Source organism: Triticum dicoccoides, chromosome 4A, assembly GCF_002162155.2.
Source record: "Triticum dicoccoides isolate Atlit2015 ecotype Zavitan chromosome 4A, WEW_v2.0, whole genome shotgun sequence".
In the NCBI taxonomy this organism is placed as follows: Eukaryota; Viridiplantae; Streptophyta; class Magnoliopsida; order Poales; family Poaceae; genus Triticum; species Triticum dicoccoides.
In genome coordinates, this window is record NC_041386.1 from 506,378,522 (window position 1) to 506,384,642 (window position 6,121).

A 6,121-nucleotide genomic window follows, 5' to 3' on the forward strand; every position below is an offset into this window, starting at 1 on the left:
CCTAGCTCCGTCCCGGCCCCAACCGCGACCACCCACGGCCGCCGCGTCCGCCACACTCATGGCCGCTCGCCGCCCCACTCCGACCTTCCCCGTGTGCGCCCGCAGGCGCCACCCCCCTCTCGCGCCTGCCCTTGCTGGCGCCGCCCGCGGCAGCCAACCGCCGGCGCCCAGCCAACCGCGGCCCCTGCTACCTTCGCCGCAGCCGGCGCCCTCCCCTGTCCGGCGCCCGGTTGGGTTCGGCCACGTCCTGGCGCCCCGCACCCGATCCATCGCCCGCGCCCGTTTGGCCCTATGGGCAACTGCCCAGTGGGCCCCCCCTCACACCCCTGTTAAAAAAAAGATAAAAAAAGAAGAATAATTAATTAATTAATTAATTAATTAACTTAATTAATGTTGCTTAATTAACCAATTAACTATCTAATTAGCCTAAGTAAACATGTTAGTTAACTAGACAGTCAATGACAGGGGGCCCCACCCCTGTTGACCAGTCAAAGTTTGACTGGTCAAATGGGTTCCCCTGGTCCCAATTGTCAGCCTGTGTACAATTTTTGTGTACACTGTGCTGGGTACATCTAGCAATTTAACATTAATTTCGAATTAAAATAAATTAGAAAATGAATTAAAACTTTGAAAATTAATATAAAATAATTCGTAACTCGGATGGAAAAACTTTGTACATGAAAGTTGCTCAGAACGACGAGACGAATCTGGATACGCAGTCCGTTCGTCCGCCACATACCCCTAACCTATCGAACTCGCAACTTTCCCCCTCCGGCTCCTCTGCCCGAAAACACGAAACACCGGGAATACTTTCCCGGATGTTTTCCCCCCTTCATCGGTATCACCTACTACCGCGTTAGGGCTCACCGAACACCGCGTATTGCCTTGTTATATTTTGTGATGCTTTGTTTGCTCTGTATTCATTATGTCTTCCCCCTCTTCTCTCCGGTAGACTACGAGACCGACGCTGCTGCTGACCAGTTCGACTACGGAGTTGACGACCCCTCTCTCTTGCCAGAGCAACCAGGCAAGCCCCCCCTTTGATCACCAGATATCGCCTACTCTTCTCTATACTACTTGCATTAGAGTAGTGTAGCATGTTACTGCTTTCCGTTAATCCTATTCTGATGCATAGCCTGTCATTGCTGCTACAGTCATTGATACCTTACCCGCAATCCTAAATGCTTAGTATAGGATGCTAGTGTTCCATCAGTGGCCCTACATTCTTGTCAGTCTGCCTTGCTATACTATTGGGCCGTGATCACTCGGGAGGTGATCACGGGCATATACTATATACTTTACACTGTTACATTACCTGTGATACTGTTCGGAGTTGGGGGTTGAAAGGACAGGTGGCTCCACCCCGATAGAGGTGGGCCTGAGTTCCCGACGGCCCCCGACTGTTACTTTGTGGCGGAGCGACAGGGCAGGTTGAGACCACCTAGGAGACAGGTGGGCCTGGCCCTGTTCGGCGTTCGCGGATACTTAACACGCTTAACGAGATCTTGGTATTTGATCTGAGTCTGGCTACGAGCCTATACGCACTAACCATCTACGTGGGAGTAGTTATGGGTATCCCGACGTCGTGGTATCAGCCGAAGCACTTGAGACGTCAGCGACGGAGCGGCGCGCGCCGAATTGGACTGGAATGCCACTAGGCTAGGTCTGCTTTCGGCCGCGTACGCAACGTGCAGGTGTGCTCAGGGCGATGGGCCCAGACCCCTGCACGCTTAGGTTTAGACCGGCGTGTTGGCCTCTCTGTTGAGCCTAGGTGGGGCTGCGACGTGTTGATCTTCCGAGGCCGGGCATGACCCAGGAAAGTGTGTCCGGCCAAATGGGATCGAGCGTGTTGGGTTATGTGGTGCACCCCTGCAGGGAAGTTAATCTATTCGAATAGCCGTGATCTTCGGTAACAGGACGACTTGGAGTTGTACCTTGACCTTATGACAACTAGAACCGGATACTTAATAAAACACACCCTTCCAAGTGCCAGATACAACCGGTGGTCGCTCTACCTCAGGGATATGAGGAGGGGATCGCCGGGTAGGATTATGCTATGAGATGCTATTTGGAGATGCTACTTGGAGATGCTACTTGGAGATGCTACTTGGAGGACTTAAATCTACTCTCATCTACATGCTGCAAGACGGAGGCTGCCAGAAGCGTAGTCTTCGACAGGATTAGCTATCCCCCTCTTATTCTGGCATTCTGCAGTTCAGTCCACCGATATGGCCCTTTACACATAAACCCATGCATATGTAGTGTAGCTCCTTGCTTGCGAGTACTTCGGATGAGTACTCACGGTTGCTTTCTCCCTCTTTTCCCCTTTTCCTTCTACCTGGTTGTCGCAACCAGATGCTGGAGCCCTGGAGCCAGACGCCACCGCCGACGACGACCCCTACTACACCGGAGGTGCCTACTACTACGTGCTGCCCGCTGATGACGACCAGGAGTAGTTTGGAGGATCCCAGGCAGGAGGCCTGCGCCTCTTTCGATCTGTATCCCAGTTTGTGCTAGCCTTCTTAAGGCAAACTTGTTTAACTTATGTCTGTACTCAGATATTGTTGCTTCCGCTGACTCGTCTATGATCGAGCACTTGTATTCGAGCCCTCGAGGCCCCTGGCTTGTATTATGATGCTTGTATGACTTATTTTATTTGTAGAGTTGTGTTGTGATATCTTCCCGTGAGTCCCTGATCTTGATCGTACACATTTGCGTGCATGATTAGTGTACGATTGAATCGGGGGCGTCACAAGTTGGTATCAGAGCCGACTGCCTGTAGGAATCCCCATTCCACACTCCTTGGCCGAAGTCGAGTCTAGACATTGCAAAACTTTTACTAACATGGCTGTGCGGCCCATGGGCCCACGTCGCCATTGGGTGGTACTAGGATCTTTTACTCCTCGACCTTTACTCTGGGATTCTGAACTCTCTTCTATTCGGGTTAAACGATTTTTACAAAAATCTAACTTTAGGTTCTCGAAAATACTTTCTCCCGGAGAGGCCCTTCAGTCCAGATGATCACCGACTGCACCAGAAGATTTCGAAGATACTCTCCGATTTTCTCTTGAGACCTTGTGCCCGTTGCCTTTGCAATTCCCTACCACTGAAATATCCCTATGGATAAATACTTACACCTGTCGTGCTTACTTTTATTCTCAGTCGATCTTGTTATTACAAGATACCCTGAGAATATTTTGTGCCTACTGCCTTGCAGTTCTTTGCCACCTGAATACCCCTAAGAATAACTTCTCGCACCTTCCGAGTATCCGCTCATCCCCAGTTGTTCTTGTGTTTCACAAAAGTCTTCAAAATAATATTCGATCTTCCGAAAATCCTCTGGAGCCTTTGGCTCTTGAAATTCTTGCTTGCTTGCATTATGGTTAATCCCATAACTCTCGTAGTCTTATTGACATTCCTTGTCATTATCATTTTTGAGTCTGTTGACTCAATATGTTTGCGAATACACGCAATCATCTTTGATCCTTATAAGTTACTTTTCCGGCTGAGCTGCCATTCTTTTAACTGGAATTGGTTCTCGACCAATCCAATTGTCGTTGATTGTACCATAAGGCTATTCAACTTATCCATCCCTAATCAGAGCATTGCTTCTGATCCCTTGATTTGGAAATCATAATTCCTTTGCATTTAAGCGGTGAATTATTCAGATGCTTCCATAACCTGTTGCATTTGCATTCCTTCCTCTTCTGGTTGAGTATCGATACTCATATCAGATCCTTTGTGGACCATCAAGTCCTTTGTTGGATTGTTATCCGATAATGTCCTTCACACTTGATCACTTTGTGAGTTCTTCCCCTGTTACATAATGTCTTTGTTAAGTTGTATCCTCCGCTTGGCCAACCTTACTCTGCTTTCGGGCTTGTGTTATTTACTCTTGAAACTTGTGGTATATGTCTCTAAGAAGCCCTATGGGTTGAACATATGCCTTCTCTAAACCGTGTGAACCCGAAAGTTTTCACGAGTCATACACTTCTGGTACTTCACCAGATAAAATTTCAACACTGCATCTTCATCGAACGTGAGAAGTGAATGAAAGGTTATGCATTGGAGAAGTGGGAGTCGACCTTGAACTTGTGTTCATGCCCATGGACACGATGTAGATCTTATCATTAAAGCTTCTTTTAAATAAATTATTCCTTTGGTATAAGTTCATCTTATATCTAGGATCTGGCCTTTTGCAACCGTGGTTCCGACCATGATTGTTCTTCTTTGATCTCATTTCTCGGACAAGTTAAAACAATTGTCTTCTATGGATCAATACACCAGTCCCACCTTTACTTTGATCTTGTGTCGAGTATTACCCCCCTGGTATCTCGAGATTATCATGGAACTGCATAACTCCTTATGAGTTCTTCATCAAGTGCTACCTTCCCACTGATTCCAATTTTTCGCGGGCTCTGAGTTATTGAACACCCAAAGACACCGATAACTGAACCGAGTCCGCACTACGGTTCAACAACTCTTCGGTAAGCTTCTATAAGTACGAGTTTGTACCCGATCACGCCATTCCTAGCCTGTTTGGCTATATCATTGTCGTGACGATTCTAACAGTGCTACCTGGTCCTTATTCTCGGAACACCAATTTTCGACGATGAACTAACCTTACGTCGACTTTTCCTCGTCATACCCTTTCACCTTAAACAACAAGCTTGAGTTCGAGTTTGTGTCGTAACTGTGGTTCCAATAACCTCTTGCTTCATCATTCCTTTGACTTGATGTCGTCGCTGATTGACTACATCTGCATGAAATCTCTCGACAATTGTGTCGTGATCATCATCAACCTTATGAGCTCTTCCAAGAATTCAATTGAATTCATGATGCGTAATACCATCCTTGCCCCTCGATGATTCCTATTCTCATCGACCACTTCATTGCCTTCCGTTCAACACAACTTGTTCGCGTTTTGTGTAAACCTTGAGATCACTGCTACCCAGCAGTTGATCTTCCTTACCTCGGAAGTATTACCATCACTTTTTGTCAAGAATGTGGTGAGAATTTCACCACCTCTTAATAATTCTTGATATCTTAATACTTCTTGCCATCTTCGTTCATTCCTTGGTCCCCGTATTGTTTTCAACCAGAATACCGACAATGGAGCTATGACGTGTGAATTCAAAACTTCTAGCAACCCTATTGCTTTGAAGTGAATGGGCAATAGTTCATTCTAAGTCCTTCGCTAACTGAATCACCATTCTGACATTGGTCGTGCAACCCAACCCATATTTCGGGCGCACCTTTCAACCAATGTTTAGTTGTGTATGTTTTCCTCGAGCATACTTCCTTATATCATTTGAGCTGACAAATGTTATCTCCTTGTTCACTTAATGGTGGAAATCCATCTTTTGGGAATCTCGGTGAATTGCCGTTGAGTTCACCAGACACCTCCTTGTCCTCTCCTTGGGTTAATGATGGACTCTTGTTAACGGAAATCACTTCATAGTTCATTTCCCCGAGAATCTTACAATGTCATCTCGTCAATTTGCGTTGCACCTTTTCTTCTCAGGTATCCTAAGTCTGAGGTATCCTGACACCAATCGAATCTGAATCTCGGTCAGATATGATGGTTGGGACAACTTTCCAGGAGTTATGTTGTTTGTCCTTTGATAACCCGGTAACATGATGTCATGCCTAGCACCCCCCTGGCTGGAGGACCTATCATTATGATTTCTTTTGCAAGGATAACCATTCCTCCTGGAGGAAGTGGTAGGACTTATTTTATAAGTTACTCCTGATGGATCATTGGTGTATCCGAAGTCGGGCCCTTGATTGAAACACCATATCATTGCTACCTGAAGCATGTCTGTGGTACTCCGTTCATCACCAAGAACATTTGAAGCACAATGCTAAATTTCTCTTTATCAATTATCCAAACACCGTTGTATGGGTAATGTCATGAAATTTTTCTTCCCTTACCTAAAATGGTTTTCTACCTACTATCCTGTCATGGATATCATCTGCTTGTCCTTGGGAAGGATATACCCCTGGAAAATGTGTTTAAACACATTTTTCCTTTCCATTGATCTGGTTAAATCCGATAATCATATCTTCCTTTCCATTGTTTGGTTTAACCTTTCTTGTGATCTATGAGATCTAAGCAGTA